Raw genomic sequence first — 18337 nt, 5'->3', positions numbered from 1 at the left:
CGAACGCTGTTTTTGTTTTTTATTGCACCTATAATTATAATATTATCTAATCCAATATGAGTACTTTTACCAGGTTGAACATTTAAAGAAGCTATTCAAAATTTGGATTTTATGCCTTTACTTGTGCAGATTTTGTATTAAAACAACGGATATCTACATAAAATTTAAAGGAGAAAAATATACCCATAAAATTCTGTTACCCAATTTCTGCTTCCCTTTGTATTAAAATAAACACAAATTGCTTTCAAAGTGGGAAGCATTGTTTGTCCATATCAGGCGAATAAACACTAGTGTCTATTGCCTTCCTCTGACTTAAGCAAGCACGTTTGAATCTCATGTGAAGTTTGTTTGATTGCACAAACTGTATGTTGAATTCTACATACCATTTAACTTCCATAAACAGGTACCTAATACAATGTAGTGTATGAAAAATAAAGCTAAAAATATATACAAACTAAAAACGCCTTAAAAGGCAGATTCATTTTAATCAATATAGATTTTTGAACGGTCTGTTAGAATATTAAAACAGGGCAAACATTTGTTTAAAATTCAATCACTTTAAAATGGGACTAGCCATATTTTATTTATAAGACCGTGACGAACATAAATATCTTTCAATTCTCACTAAAAGCAAAATAAAAAGCTTTCAGTGGGTATGTAGACACGATAAATACAGCAGGTAATAAATTTCTCTCCTTTCTATTTTCGATCAAAGAGTAATGTCCTTTGAAGTGTGCGAATGAAAAATTACCTCTTCGCGACTGTTTTCGCTAAAATTATTTAAAATAAGTATTTTTATTACTGCTGCGATAGACATAAAGTAAATTTATCATTTTGAGAAAATTTTATGTTTGTTTTTGTAATAATTATCTACTGAATGGATTTCGACACTGTAAAGAACATTAGTTTGTCCCTGATAGTGGTGATGAAAAGTTACTTAAATTGTGAAAATAGATTTGGCATTGCTTCTTACGAATGCTTTATCCTACTCAGATTACCTGGGTAAGAATCATTTACGTTGAAACCATCTCCTGAGTCCTGAGATAGTTGTTAATATTTGGGCATAAAAATTTAATACTATTAATTGTTACGTATTGCTAGTCTTTCGTAGTCGCAGGTGTGACATTTGTCTATAGCAAGGCACGAGCATGAAAGGCTTTCATAAACCTAAACAATTGGTCGGCTAAAAGCCAAAACTACTTTATCAAAATCGAACCCAAAACCTCTCCAGTTGTCATTTTTAGGTACATTGATTAATTAAAAAGTAAATGTTCTCAAACGCATATTAGTACTCTAGTCTTCCAACATTATTATTATCTGTATATTTATAAAGCGGAATTTCATATTTATTATGGAAAAGCTAATTAAAAGTAGGAATTAAAACGTTAAGTGTTGGAAGTTGAAGTATTCCCTACTTGTATCTCTGACCGTAACCGCGCTTTGCGTTAAATTTATCATAAAAATTTCACTTACCTATTTTTAATGGTTGCAATTTATACGGATTTATAATTTTTATAATTTAAGAAATATTTAATTTAGTCTGTCTATCTTATATCAACGTTAACAGAATGAAATAATTGCCTTTAATATTATGAAAAAGATACCTGCTGTTTTTCACAAAGTTTGTTAGAGAATGCGTTAAGACCTTTTTGTTCTTACAATATTTAAAATATAGTTCTGAAGACTTGTATTCTTAGAAAAATAGTTCAGTTAGAAACCTCAATAACTATTCATCTGTTAAAAATTAAACGAGATGCTTATCGCAAAAATAATGGATGTGAAGAAAGAAAAGAAAAAACGATAGCAAAGCAATATCGTCCATCGATTATGATAATATGGCCATTAAATTGCAAATGTCTTTGTGGCTTTCGTCGCTACCGATTTATAACTCGAATCTATTGATGTACTTATGAATCGAAGGTTTAATAAAAGTTCGATAAAGACATTGAACATTTGCGCATGATTTTAGAATATTTATAAGCAATTTTTCTACGTAGTTCGCAGATTATGTATCTTTTAGAAAGTTACAGAACAATAGTTCTTAGGTGAGTGTCAACTATGCTTAAATATGATGGGAACCTTTCAACGTCTGAAAATATTACTTAAAGAAGCATGAAGTCAATAATTTTAGGTAAATATTTAGGTACAATTTTATAAGCCGATAATCCCAAGAATTTTTATAATATAGTATGTACAATGTACATACATAATGACTACCATAATAGTTATATACAATCTACATACACTTTATTATAAAGGCCACTGACGGAACCCGTCTGTCTTGTTCAGCGTTCCGACTCCGTCTGGGACTTATCTCTCGTCTGCCTTGAATGCTGTGAATGGAATATAAATGTATGTTAGCACAATATAGCCTGATTTAGGCCGTTCTCCAAAATACACGGAGTGCACATTTTTAGCGTAAAATGTTTACAGCGCTCTAGAGCTTTCAATTTGACGTGCTTGTATACTACGTTTATTAAAAATCTTAGTTAGCATTTTATGTGTATAAAAAGAACGTATTTTAAGATTTTTATCTAGTTTCTATGTGGATAAACCAAGTAATGAAGTACGTTTTAGTAGTCCCTAGACGGTAATACAAGCATGACACGTGTTAAGGCGAATTGTCGTGCTGCATGAGCGTCTAAAAATATCAAATCATGCACTTTTATACAGTTCGCGTCCAGCCTGAGTTGAGACGTTCTAAGTTTTTCCATGACAGTAACTAATTTAAACAATCATGCTGCATGTCAGTATAACTTACAGTATAGAAAATTGAAAGCTTTATCAGTATTCAGCTGCCAGAACGTAGTTTGTCATTCATATGATCATTGGTCATACATGAATCACACCACGTAACGCATGTCAAGCTGCATTATCGTCTAGGAACGACATTAGAATGCTATGAAATAATCATAATATTGTCAAGTCACCAACATCACCATATTATTTTATATTGATGTTCATAATTAGGATAAGATAAGATATATTATATAATATGGAAAGATTATAGCTATTAATAGCAATTAGTGTCCAAGATTAGATTTGTTATCTGTTTTAACCTTAGTTTTAACTTATGACCATATTCTTAATTTGGACTAGATTTCGTCATCTTCTGTAATGCCGAGTGAGTCATGTAATAGTTAGCTATAGAATAAAAAGATTATGATTAAAAATAACTACATGAAACTCAGTAATTATTTTTTAAGACCGTAGTTTCGAAATTGCATTGGATAGTTTTTAAATAAGTGCGTGTTAATAAAGAACATAATTTGGCGCTAAAATTTGTTTTTTATATATTTTTTTTTCACATAATTATTATCAAGTGCTAAAGAAATACACTCGTATTAGGTACTCAAATACACGGAAAAAACCTATCATTGGCCCAGTCGGGTAACCGTTTGTTTACAATACAATTTACTTTTCCCTGTTCACTGACTGTTTGCATTGATTGTAAATTTTCCTGTCAAATTGTAGGACGGATAAATTGTTACGTCCAAAACTTGATTTATTTGCGGATTGGTATTTTTTAATTCAGAATTGGTTGTTTTGTAAAAAAACATATCTGAATTGAAAATTTTGACAGTTTTCAGTTTAATCTTATTATGTAGGTATTACTCTAAAAAAAAAATAGTAAAGTTTTCAGATCTAATCTCTTTTAATGTTTTTGTTTCAAAAATGACTACGATAATGTACACTTGTAACACATACTACTTATTTTAGGAAACAATTTATACATCATTGCATTGTATTACATTCTTTTAATACACTATTTAGTATCAAAACTCGTAAGTCCACCTATAATATAACCACATAAAAGATAGAAAATCCATACTCTTTTTAAAATTCATTGTATCCTATTGAACCGCCAGAAGAAGTTTTGAAGCTTTGTGCGTATAAGTCGTATAAGTCGTTTTGTTGTCAGCAAACCTGCAAGCTGGATTTCAATATGGGAAAAGTCTTGCTATTCAGAACGTAAGTCCTGTGGGAAAATCGCTTTCATGGCGTAAATAACTTTTCAGTATACAAATAAATTTTATGCAAGTTTTTCAAAGTGTCATAATCTGTTGATCTATGCTATTCCGAATAAGTTAGAAAAATCGTAAAGAAAAGTATTTATGGTCATGAGATAGAAGGCAGTTAAAATATACTGTTTCGTCATAGTACCCAGGTACAATATAGTCATAATATTATATTACTTTTTTTTTCGAATTGAATATTCTATCACAGAATACATAATAGTAGCTAAACGCTACAGAACGGACACTCTCCGCCTCCCGCCAAAATTAAACACTTACCTCACCCCGCACGATCAGACATGTTATGGTACCCATTTCCCCGCAAGGACGATACGAACGACGTCTTAGACGAAACGCAACGAAGATTGACAACATTAATCAAATTGACATAAAGTAATTTTATTATTTTGGATTTGTGATTATCGTTTTTCGTAGAAAATGGTTAAATATTGTGCTGTTTACGGATGTATTTCATCAGAAAAACGCGAATTTTTTTTTACGCTAGTCACAAATGTGCCAACCATAAAGCGTTAACACACACATTTGCAGTCTCTACAGTGTGACTGTCAAAACAATCATTTTGTATGGAGTGTCCGGGGTGTGATTCTATGAAAAAGTTGCTGGCTGGTCATACAAACATGTGGGTATAGGTAGTGATGTATTAGCGCGCCGACTATAATAAAAAAGAAAACTGTATCGTATCTATCGTATTCTGAGTTTTGCAATTCACTCGGATTCGAATTTAGAATCCTTCACTCAATTCGAATAGCTCACTTTTTTTATTCTTTTTTTTTTGTTTTCACTCTTTGCTGCGGTATCTACACGACGGTATAACATATTTTAGATGATCTATTGTGGTTAGTATCCATGTAATGTGTATAATATTACGTTATAATATATAGCCCTGAGATTATTACTTTTAGTTTATTTAAAGGTATGCGAATTTTTTTGCGATATTATAAGTTTGGTTGGAGAAATCCCTATAACCTTTAATTTTTATTATCGTTAAGTGTTACGAATCACATAATAATTCTTCAAAAGAATGAAACATACTTTATCGAATGCTTCTTTTAAAATTGCGGTATCATAATAACACCAATACGAAAACATTTTACCGACTTTACGTAGTTTAATTTTAAAACAACTAAAATACGTTAACAATCAATAAAGACAAACATCAACAATCTTCAACGGTTATTCGAGCGAGGCGTTGCAATATACTCACAAGAGGCACTTCAATAGTCGCTCTGTTTTATTGTTTTTCCTTATTTCAAATGTATTCTCAACATTTCCGTTGAGAAATTTTCAGTGACAATTTTTCATCAATAGCATACTTTCTAAAGGAGTTATTTGTTTGGTTCGAAGTGAACAAATTTTGAGACAGCACGTGAAATGTTGAAGATATTTTACTGCTTGTATTTCATATGTTCTGTCTGTAGCTTTTTTCGCGTTAATATATAGTATCGATGCTAACAAATTATGACAAAGATTCAATGTAGAATTATAGTTTTAAGTATTCAACGTCTGGTGTACTTTGTATAGCACAAATAGTGGGTCTTCCTGTGGTGATATAATGTAATCAATAGTCTAATATTTCACGCTATCGTTTATATACGATATCGTTTATTCTATGAAAAAGCTTAAAGAACAACTTTATAGTCTTGTTCTTGCCTTACAACGTATGACAGTCGAATAAATAAATAACTTATAGTTGTGCATTGGAATATAGAGTAAAATCATTTAATGTTTATTTACATTATTTTATTAAATCCCACACAATTAGAATCATTATTTTTCCCGCACTGATTTAAAATTTTCACGAAGTACTGGAAGAGGGAATATTATGAGAATTTTTATGTAAAAATATGAAATTCCTCTAGTGAACCGACATTGGGCTTTGATTTTTAGATCCATTTCACATTTTATTCACTGCTCGAATTTGCTTTCAGAGCGAAGCTGCATTTGATTTGAAAATCTGTTATAATTTTTATTTTTAATTCGTATTGTATTGATATTTGAATTCAATATTTATTAGCCTATATTCCTTTATGATTGATCAAAGAAACGGGAAAAAGCTGGAGAATATAATTTCATGACTTACACCAATTCTCTAGATAAAAACAGAACAGTTTTTTGTGGTGACTAAGTAAGTAGAGTGATGAAAAGCCACCGACTCTACTTAAAAATATTGCTAAAAATAATATTTATAAGTAGAGTCGTGACTTTCTCGCAATTCTATCTTATCGAAATTAGCAAACAATATAAAAAATGATATTTTAATATGTAATATGTACTTAGTTAAATACACTTTGAATCTACAAGATATTTTCAATAGTACATCACATATGCATTATTTTCTGATAAAGTACCTACACTTGCAAATGCCATTCCTGTATGAGCTTATCCCGTCCCGTCCTATTAAATATCGGTTGTTCTGCCATATAGCCCAATTTACGATTAGACTCTGTATGTACCTGCCTTGTGTCTTAACAAAAACGTGAAATAATTAGCCGAAAAGATCGAGCCGTTGTGAAATTTACGCTTAGCTACGTTGTGTATAAAATCAATAATCCATCATAAACAGATATCAATAATGGTATATTAATAGCTTCTAGTACGTGCTTGATATTTTGTTGTTATATGAACGCACGCGATGCAATCGATTTTTCATTAGCCACCCTACGCCTTAGCCTATTCAATTATTTTACTCCAAGAGATGGCTACGAATCTTTACATAAACTTTAAAATTCAATTTTTGGCCCGATTTTTTTATAGAATCACGCACAGCTTTAATCCATTGGCAAGCGACATAAATATCCAGAAACTTTGTAAGAAAAAAAAAGTGAGCTAGTGTCATGAGTCATGACACTACATTTTTGGCGAGACGGCTAAGCTCAAAGAATACAAAACTTGTGCATTTAGATTTTCTAGAAGCGATTAATTATATTATTTCAAGTTTTTAAAGTTAAACTTACGACTGATACCTACTGTACTATTAATAATAATTTGTATTGTTGCAAGATAACTTGAAATAAAAAGCATGCCGGCAATTATTTTGAGCAAGCTCCTTAACTACAAACTAGAAATAGCTGATACAGGGTCAATCTTAGAAAATGAAATTTCTAGTTGCTTGCTAAGATGATTAGTAAGACTATCAAAATATCTCATTAACATTTTCGTAGGCATCGTTAACACACACAGTACATTATTATTGCAATGTTGAAAAATATTTGAAATTTACATGATTACAACCATAACCAAAATTTTATTGCATTCTACTCTATCTTTTATCTACGTATTTCAAATTCTCTTTTTATTAAATAAGACTATGAAATCGATTGATGAGATTGTTGTGTTTTGATATACTTATTAAAGATATACCTATTAAAACATCGTTCCCAGGTAGATTTCAAAAAGTAGTTGTGCATTGTAGGAATCTGTCTAGTAGTGTGTTTGTAAGACTATACGCACATATTTATATTTTAAAATAACAGTTTGAATTGTGCTTACACCCTTATTACCTGTAATGTGTTTTTGGTAAGTTTTGTTCACTAATTCAATTATTATAAAAAAATATTGTTAACATCTGTCATAAAATTGAGATGCTTTTTACTAGAAGAATGTATATAAAAAACTATAAAATGTTTCGAGATATTTTCGACAAAATCGGTATAGGTACTAATAATCAAAAATTTTTCACTTCAAGGACTCTTTTTTTAACGATTTTTTAAACAATTTCAATAAATTAAGGTATCATCGGTATAACAATAATTATAACATCTATTTATAAAAATGTAAAACGCCATCTGGACTGTTATAAAACTATTTTAATAAAGCAATAACAGGAGTGAAGTTGGCGCAATATCTGAAGATTGGTTAAGTTGTGAGATTTTTTTCAACGTCGTAACCATTATGAGATAACTTTTGCATAAAGTTGCTTGTTCACTGGTGACAAGTGAGAAAACTAAGTAAAAGTGAGAAAAAAGTAATCATGGATAATATGTTATTGAAATATAATTTAAATGTGTTAGAGTTTTGTTCAAAATAATTTATTTATACAGTAATAGGTACCTACCTAACTAACGATATACAACGTAATACCTACTATTTCTAATTTGCTGTATTAGAAATTCTAAAAAAGTTATCTATTCAAATAAAATATATTTTTTTTGTTTGTGTTTCCTTTATATTTATAGCATCTTCTTCAATAAACAAGTTTCTAGTAAAAAGGGAATAATTATATTAATAAAATTATTTTGACGAATTAAAAAATGTGCTCTGATATAATGTTATCATGGAAATGTATCTTAACACTCAGAGAAAAACGAGGCTAGACTTTGTCTCGTTAAAAATTTAAGACATTTTTATTCCTTTTTCGATTTCAGTCATTCTTAAAGGCTTTGCGATTTAAAGCTTTATTCATATTTTTCATTTAACTAGGTACCCATCATTTTGTGTAGAAATTTTGGTGTATGAAAAATATGATTTTTTTTGTACAAAAGCGAAATTCCTTTGTAAAACGAAAGGAATACCTTTACGATAAGTAACATTATTTCATTTGATTTGCACGAATATTTTTAAATATCATAACAAACATAAAATATTTTATACTAGCTTTCCGCCCGCGGCTTCGCTCGCGCAGTCAAAGAAAAACCCGCATAGTTCCCGTTCCCGATTTCCGGGATAAAACTTATCCTATGTCCCGGGGTAAAAAGTAGCCTATGTCCTTTCTCGGGTATCAAAATATCTCTATACCAAATTTCATGCAAATTGGTTCAGTAGTTAAGGCGTGATTGAGTAACAGACAGACAGACAGACAGAGTTACTTTCGCATTTATAATATTAGTATGGATTCACTACCATTCCTTTGTAGCAAAAAAACTAGCGCAACCAGAAAATAAATCATAATGATTTGAATATTATATTTGATTATCTGAAAAAAAAAAATATACGGCACTACAACTGATTACGATTAGGATGCTATTTTCTACGTTCTTATGTAACATGTATAAAACATACTGACTCAGATATATTCAGTTCAATGTATGTAGGTAGCCATCGTTTCACTAAATGACCCGTGGCGTTTTTCTTTCTCATTGCGAGTTAAGCTCGAAGCTTGTGTAAGCAATTTTCTAGAACTGGATATTTTCTTCACAGTTAGCTCCTACTGAGATATTATCCCATTACGAAATTTCTTATAATTTTTATTGTATGTTGCTATAGCAAATCATCTCAAAATTTAGAAAAGTAACAAGAAGAAGACTATCAAATATAATATAAAATAATAATAACCTTTACCTACCGCACAAAACACATTTGAGAAACTTTATTGATGTGGTGTTTCCGAACTGATAGGCATGAGATCCTTCTAAAAACGAGCGTACTCTCCTCAAATGACGGCCACAAATTCACAACTCTATATTCTTCTTTGGATATTTATATAGACTCCGTGGATTACCGCCTCCTATCCGGTTATAACAGTTCCTTTACAATAAAATAAATGACAGCAGCAGTACCTTAGCAGTACTGTCACTTAAACACAAAACACCTATAAACTGCGCCATAATTCTGAAGACGATATTCATAGATAGGGAGGCGAGGTAGCTAAATGGCGTAATTCAACGGCGTCGTTGAGACTTATCAAAATCGAAAGAGGAAATAATTTCGAAAAGAAAAGCTTCTATGGTAAAAACCATTTTAGCGGTGGGTTTGGCGTGTACGGATTTTCAAAAATGTAAAAAAAAAACAGTTACTTGGGCATTCTCGAGCGCGTCAGATATTCATACTACGTATGCCCCAAGTCCCTCTGATAACAACGGTATACTAATCTGCCGGTTTGCGTGGTGGGGCTAGGCATATAAATTCGTCAAAAATGCACAAAAAAAAATTTACTCGAGCGCGTCAGATTTTCGGAAGGGGTGTTAAGTGGGCCCCAAGGAAGCTCCCCTTAAAAAAACTGACGATTACGACATGACGATAAGTTATGATGAATTTTTGAAAATGCAGAAAAAAAGAGTCCTTTTGAAATACTCGAGCGCGTCAGATTTTCATAGGGGAGGTTTATCTCGGTATCCTGAAAGCATATTTTCTTAATCTGACAAAAATGTTGGTGGGTTCTCTTAATCTGACCGAAAAAGGTTTGTGGGTTTCTTTTTTTTTAATCATCGTTATTTCAAATCAATTTTTCTTAACTCCCTCAGTTTTCGAGATATACACAAAAAACCGGGAGTTTGAGTTTTTACGATGCTTCAAGTAAAAAAAGTTTTAACTTTGGACAAAAATGAAAAGAGACCTTTTTTTGTAAAATAAAATTACCTTTTTTGTTTATTTAAACTTTTTTTTTGTAAAAAGTAAAGTTTGCGACTTAAATGCTGCAACGCGTTTTTCGGAAGATGAAATGGCTCTTCCAGACTTCCGGTCATGCGGAAACCGGCAGATTTTGTATTTTTAATAAGTTTTAGATTATATTCTTCAAAATAAAAATAAAAACAATCACGCTCGAGAATGCCGGATTAACGTTTTTTTTTACAAGTTCGCGACCCTATAATTCGGCGGTGTCAAGGACTTATGGTCAGATTAGTTAAATTTAGTCTTAAAACACTAAAATCAACCCCCAATATCTTAATCTGACGCGCTCGAGTATTTCAGACTATCGATTTTTTTTTACTAATCTGATCGTCTATCCTAGGCGCGCGTCACTACATATAGAGCTAAATAGTTAACAAGGTTGTTCTATTAGGTCTAAGGTATCTCTCATATCTTAAACTGCCACGCTCGAGTATTACAGAAAATTCCCCTCTTCGCCTCCCTATCTATCAGCTGTCTAATTGCGCCATAAAAATAAGTAGCACTAATCTCTCGCTAAAAGGATATGATATAATGAAAGATGCGATTATATCAAAACACGTCCATTACGCGTCTAATAGTATAATGGACCAACAAACCACAGCATGGAACAAACAACATTTGCTGCGAGTCCGGTATAATTGCGTTACGTCCGATCGCTCTTAACTAGTTTAAAACTTCAACTGTATTCTAGTACTGGGATGTGTATAGTTGATGTGAATAACGTTTGCCAGATGCAATAGGTATTGTTGAATTAGGTACCTATTTTGGACAAAAACTGTAAATCAAGGATTGCTCTTTTGTAACTGATTTTAATGTGACTTCTTTTAGATCTAGAACTATGTTTAATTTGCCTATAGATCCATTTAGAGCCTATTAACACAGCAGACCATACCTACTACGTCACCTATATTCAGAAACTTATTTTCTACTATACCTATCAACTCGTTTATACTTATTTCCATACACTTATTTCAAGACATGTGTTATGTGTCCCATCAATTTTTATTACATACAGCCAAGTTAATATGCGTTCAAATCTTTGACGACATAAATAGCTCCAACCTCATTATCCCTAAATGTTTACTCACGATGTAACATGTTATGGAAATTGAATAATACGTTGGAAAATGAGCTTCTTGCCTTACGCGGGTTACGCCCTTATGAGCAATAAATTAGCTTAAACCTGCTTCTTCGTTACATTACCGTGATATTACGTACATTTTTATGCCTATTTGAAATGTTTGTAGTAGTAAAATGTTATGTATGTTGGTGTTGAGTAATCGCAACTATTAGGTAGTAGTTTTGTTATACAAATACATACATATTTCCAGCTAGTCAGGAAATAGGTACAAATAATGACTTATTAGTGGTTCATTTGGTTGTGGTAGAGCACAGATGCTACCACAACCAAATGAACCACTTACTTACTTATAAAGAAAAAGTTTGCAATAAAAATACATTTTAATCCAAGCCTATTCTAAACGAGTTCCTATTTCTTATTTACTGTCATATAAATATTAAAAAAAAATTGAATAATTCTGCTGGTTAACAAGATATTTATTTACTTCTTTAAACGACAGAGAATTCAAAAGTGAAGTCAGAAACATACTCTCAATAAATAAAAGAGCAGTCTGGGAAGGTCTTACACTGGAAGAATAAATAACTCTAGATTAATATTTTATCAAAGTGAATTTTATTTGTGGGGTACGGAGTAAATTGTTACAATGCCTGTTTTTTAGGTATGCCACGACCTTTCTTTAGGTACTCTATAGTATGTCTGTGACATACAGATACAACTATTAAAAAAGTCGAAGTTCTCATTAGTTTATTGGTCTATTTAAACGAAAACATTTAAAAATGACATGGGCAATATTATAGGACACATACGCAATCAGTAATGGTGAATCTAATCCACACATACGAACCACGTGTCAGTAAACATAAGAACATGGTGTGTGGTGATCTTAATCCAAAGTATCCACTTTTAATTTAGAGAGTGTTCCATCTTTTTAATTATTTCGCGCAAGTGCGATGTGCACTTTCAGACGCCAAGAAAATTTGTGTTTCTTAGAGTGGAGTTGGCAAATGGATTCAAATACCTACGGTGTTTAGAAGCAATATTTGGTAATTCAATTTTTCTTTTACTTTACGCGGTTTTACCCGCATTGCTGTGTTTCTGTTGGTCTTAGCGTAATGATATATATATAGCCTATATCCTTCCTAGATAAAGGGGCTATCGAACATCTAAATAATTTTTCAAATCGAACCAGTTGTTCCTGAGATTAGCACCTCAAACAAACAAACTTTTCAGCTTTATAATATTAAGTATAGATCAAGAATAAACTTTTTAAATCACTATATTATAATAGTAAATAAATAGGTCACTTTTAAAATGTATCTTCAGAGAATTTAAGATTACTTTTATAAAGTATACAAAAATTAACACTGGTAGTATTCCCGAGTTGAATAAAAATGCTAATGCTTTGGCTTAGATTTATGCCGTTTTTTCTCTAGTTTCTCTACCAAATTATTTATCTTATTAACCTCACAAGAAACTGAAAATATACTGTGAAGTTCTTCTCCATCGACATTGTGGTACCTATTATTCATCCACATAATAAACATTCCTTAAACACCATAGTATCAGTTCTATTATCCATAAGTATAAATATTAAGTGTATGAATAAGTTTTCCGTACAAACTTTTGTAAGATATGAATTTGTATGAATGCAAGTTGCAAGACGCAGATGTCGCACTACTTACAAATTCCATATTGTGATTCTAGAAAGTTCATGTATGGCACAGATAATAAATATACTTTTATGGTGACCTAGCAATCCCTTACGCAACGAGTTCATATGAATCATATGCAAGTTTATCTCAGACTTACCCTGTATTATTACTACAGAAAAGACAATTTTATCTTCAATGATTCTATCTTAATTCATTTGAATTTGATGGTGGATTATAAACAATTATTTTTAATAAGGGACATGTTAGGAGATGTTTAGGTAAGATCAGATTGAGAAGGGTTTTATTAAAGACTAGCGGTCCGCCCCGGCTTCGCCCGTGGTACATATTTAGCAATAAAAGGTAGTATATGTTCTTTATCAGGGTCTAAATAATAAAGATTGTCCGTGCCGAATTTCATCAAAATCAGTTGAGAGGTTTATGCGTGAAAACCATACATACATACATAATTACAAACTTTTACTCTTTATAATATTAGTATAGACTATCGGTCCATCCCAGTTCGCCGCTTCGCCCTTGGTACTCTATTTAGTACCTACTCTCTATCCTCGTACTTCAAGAGATATTATAAAAAAGAATTAACGAAATCGGTTCTGCTGCTCTCGAGTTTTACGCTTATCAGCACATTAGCGATTCATTTTTATAGATTTGTCAAGTGAATGCATAAAGCTTTAATCAATAACGTACACAATATCAGCACTTAGCTGGAAAATAGCCATTTCTTTTATCTCCAACACATAGACGGGTATTAACTTTTACATTTCGGTTCATACCATTTAATTTCCGCATTCCCTTTGCCATTTATTCTTCATTTGTTTGCATTTTATATATGAAATACATACATTTCAATAAAGTTCTCATTTGTATAGTGTTATTCATGTGTGCTGGCGGTGGTTCATTTAAATCCGATGCGAATTTCATTCCGCAGTATGCTATTGTTTCAAAACTAGCGAGCTACGTATGAAAAGCGAAAAAATTTCGACGGAGCATTACTGCTCTGCATTGTTATCCATTCATTGGATATTGCTTGATACATCATTTTTAAATTGTTCACGTTTCATTATTGCAAGTTAATGAGTTTTAACGTTAACGTTAGCATTGAAATTTTGTTGAAATATCTATTGAAACGTGTTTTTATGAGAGGTCAGAGGCGTTAGAGGTTGTAAAACTATTGTTTTTATTTGTGCGTTAAACTAGTTTTTTTAGCTTATAGATAAATGTGATGTATCTTTGTCCGATCTTTGGAAATACGTCCAATTTTGTAAATTAGCCTACTGTGAGTGTGTATGTGTAGCTTGTGAAATGTACAAAACTTATGCCGTTAAATCTACTGAACCCATCCGGGAATCTAGACGTGACTCATTAAAATCAGTAACATTTATATCAATATAAAATTACTAATCGTCTAAAAATAAGTTCATCTTATAAATTTATCAAACTAAAACCAATAGCATCAACAATAACACAATAGATATAAGAACCATCCATTCACAAATGCAAAAAAATCTATTCATTGTTCACGAGTTGGAACAATCATACAGTTTGAATTCATATCGCTTCATAGACCTTACACTCAAATACAAAACCCACATCATTCAATGTGAAGCCTTGTTAGTGTATTTTAGGTCGCGTGAATGATCATAGTTTCGATATAGGAAGTAAAAATGTATGAAATGGATCATGTAAATGTTTTCATGTGTTTGATTTTACACTAAGTACCTACATTTAGAAAAATAAAGGTTTTTTAACAGTTTTTACACACTGACAAATATAATATACCTAATGAAAACTTTGCGTTTAAAATCCGTTATTAAGGCCTGAATTTCTTGATAACAATATAGTTGCTTTTGATTAAACAATATCTAATACCTACAGATCTAAAAAAATCTTCTGCGGTAATTGGACTGATAAAGGTGCTTCATTTTTTATCTAATCAGTTTCTTTCGCCTCACTCGTTTATGCGGAAATGCAAATTATAATTTTATTCTAGCTTCTTTATCATGGTAATAAAATGCTGAAAGAACATTGGAAAATCCACTTCGCCCGCGGCCGTTTTAACTATTCTCCTTACAAATTTCCACCAACAACCCCTTCAGGTTCTACGACTATTTTCTGAACAAAATTTCGTTCAAAGAAATGTGTAGGTATGTAAATATTTAATATCTACTGACATGGTTCTGTCGTATATCTATTCTAATATTATTATAAAGCTGAAGAGTTTGTTTGTTTAATCGTGATAATCTCGGGAATTACTGGTCTGATTTGAAAAGTTATGTATAGCCCATTTATCGAGAAAAGCTAGGCTATATATCATGACGCTAAGATTAACAGGAGCGAAGCAATGCGGGTATAACCGCGAAGCACAGCTAGTAACTTTTAAAGATGAAGCCATCCTGTATGTATTCTATTTTTCTTATTTAGGTACTAATCAAGGTTCATAATATTAAACAAACAGTCTAGATTAAGCTTCGTTTGACCTTAAAATCACTGGATAAAAACGCTTAGCACTGTAAATACTTTTTTCCATCGTTTAGCATTTTAGCTTTGTCGCTACGTTCCGTTCCACTGATTCCTGCAGTACTTCATGATAACGAGGCTAACTCTCCAATCCACTTTAAAATTTTCCAGAACCGTGAATCGAAAGATAAGCTCACGCTGTACGAAATGAGCGTGTGAATAAGAATTTTTATCTTAATTGAATCTTAATCAGCACTACTTATATACCAGCAGGTTGCTGCAGGCTGCAAGATACGGTTTAATTTCATTATTACTGCTACGTACCTACATTGTTTGTACTTATTAATCATTTATTACAAAAGAAAGCTTTACGAGCTCTTCTATAGAAACCCAATATGAAATGGGCAATATTTTTATTGTTATATTCTTGAGCGATATTACTTATAATGAACCACAATGGAATCTCGTAATTAAAAGAAAAATGCGTAGAATAATGAATTACGAACATATAAAAACTGTCAGTTCGTTGGTTAATAGATTGACTAAAAACACAAAGTACATTATATGATTTTTCAATCCTTGGTTAAAACTTATTCTTCGAATAACGTATTAAACTACCATTTCAAAAATGTATTGTAATTGTCCGTATATGACAGTTTACAGATGACATTTAATATGTTCGTGTAATACTTTATTGGACGGATAGGATAAATTTTAACCAAGGATTGAAAAATCGGCTCTTAATAGTATTAGTACGATATACAACTAAGGTGCTGTCTACTTGGTCTACTCGGTAATAGGTTTGGTCTACTCGAATGTGCGATCTACTTGTTCTACTCGGTAATAGGTTTGGTCTACTCGAAGGTGCGGTCTACTTGGTCTACTTGGTAATCTAGGTGCGGTCTACTTGGTCTACTCGGAAATAGGATTAGTCTACTCGAAGGTGTGGTCTACTTGGTCGACTCGGTAATAGGTATGGTCTACTTGGACTATATATATATAGTTTTAGGTTTTCAATTTAAATAGTTTGTACAAAGTGAAATTTCTAAATTGTGTTATATTACTCCATCTATAAAGCGATCGAGTGTTGTTACCTACATGTAAGTGATCTTCTCTTCTTAAAATGAAATTGATGTCTCGAAAGGATAAATATGTCGCAGTCATCTGCTTGAATCTGTTTTGATTGAATGACTAGCGCGTTAATTGAATGACGACATTTAATTGAAAGACAAATAAAAAAAAATAGTAAAGAGGTAATCCACAGTTTTTACAGCAACAAAAAAAAGTATTTTTGGATTGTAATTATTTGCTCTATTTGCTACATTTTATGTGAACATATTATTTATTAATATGATGACAATTTGTAGAAATCTTTCACAATTTTATTTTGTTCGATTAAAACAGTTAACTATAAAGCATTTTTCAGTACCAGGACATAAGCTTTTAGCCATTTTAGCAGTTATTTGAACACACTTGATTCGCAATAAATCGCTGCGTCATGGCTTCATACGAGAGAATTCGTTTTTACGACGATTTTTCAAGCGTACATTTCCAACACATCGTTTCTAAATGGGTTAAAGCAAGAGCTGTTTCGACGGACGATACAAAAATGTATTGCATAAGAAAGCTTGATATCGATATTATACTAATAGCAATGAAAATGGAGTTTAAATCAGTTTCATATGGGATTTTCCAGAATATAAAGTACCTAGGTAATATGCAGGTTTTTTTATTCTTTTTGCGAAGAAGCTTTAATTTGCTATTAGGGGAGATCGAGTACAATAGTAATACTTGGTACTTTTACCTATCAATTGGAAAAATTATCGAAGTGATGAGGATTTGTCACAGTATTTAAGCGTGTATTCAAACGTATTTAATCTTAGGAATTATCTGAAAAGTTAATAAAATATATTTCTGAATTTTATAGCTTAATTCCCGAGGAGATTAAAGGAATTATAAAAATCTGATCCCTTTTAAATACTGAGCGAAGCCGTCTTGTATTTCCTATAATAATATGTTATATTATTCGTATATAGAAATTACCATTCTAACAGTGTTAAAAACGTCTTACTTTCTTTGAGTTTATTTTATTGGGGATGCTTTAATCTCAAATATATTTATGAGAATTTATGTTAATTAAAAACTATTAAATACTATACAAATAATACCTACTGCATAATTTTCTAAATTATTTATATTTTAACAATTAAAAATGAAATTTGTTTTCTGATAGGTCGATGAAAATTATTTTTATTTGCATGTAAATTTGACATGAACGATTTGTTTTCGAGTCTGTTACATTTTATTGTAGTTATTTGTACCCTTTTGTATTTATATTTCATTCAAAACCGACCATTCATTCCGAGCAAAATCCCAAAACGACACCGCAGACTTGCGTCGCTAATTTGCGTTTACTTTTCGAAAACATTTACATTTCAGCTTGGACAAATGTCCAAATTAATGAATTTGGTTTCGCAAATCCAGCAAACAGCATCATTCTACGAAAATCTATTATAATATTATATAGAGTAAGAAAATAATACTGAAGAATTAGTTGTTTAGAACGCTCTAATCTCAGAATCTAATGATTCGGTAGGATTCAAAAATTATTTTTATACACTATAAACATACAATATTATAAAATAAATTTGAAAATAAATATGAATGTAAATCTACAACTAAATTTGTTCTGCATTTTACGGCTATGTTTTTAAATAAACTAGTGTAGTTAGCTTCAAGATTTAAGGGATCTCAGGATTGTATAT

The sequence above is a fragment of the Colias croceus genome, chromosome 7, assembly GCF_905220415.1.
Source record: "Colias croceus chromosome 7, ilColCroc2.1".
NCBI classification, from domain to species: domain Eukaryota; kingdom Metazoa; phylum Arthropoda; class Insecta; order Lepidoptera; family Pieridae; genus Colias; species Colias croceus.
This window is presented reverse-complemented; position numbering follows the sequence as displayed.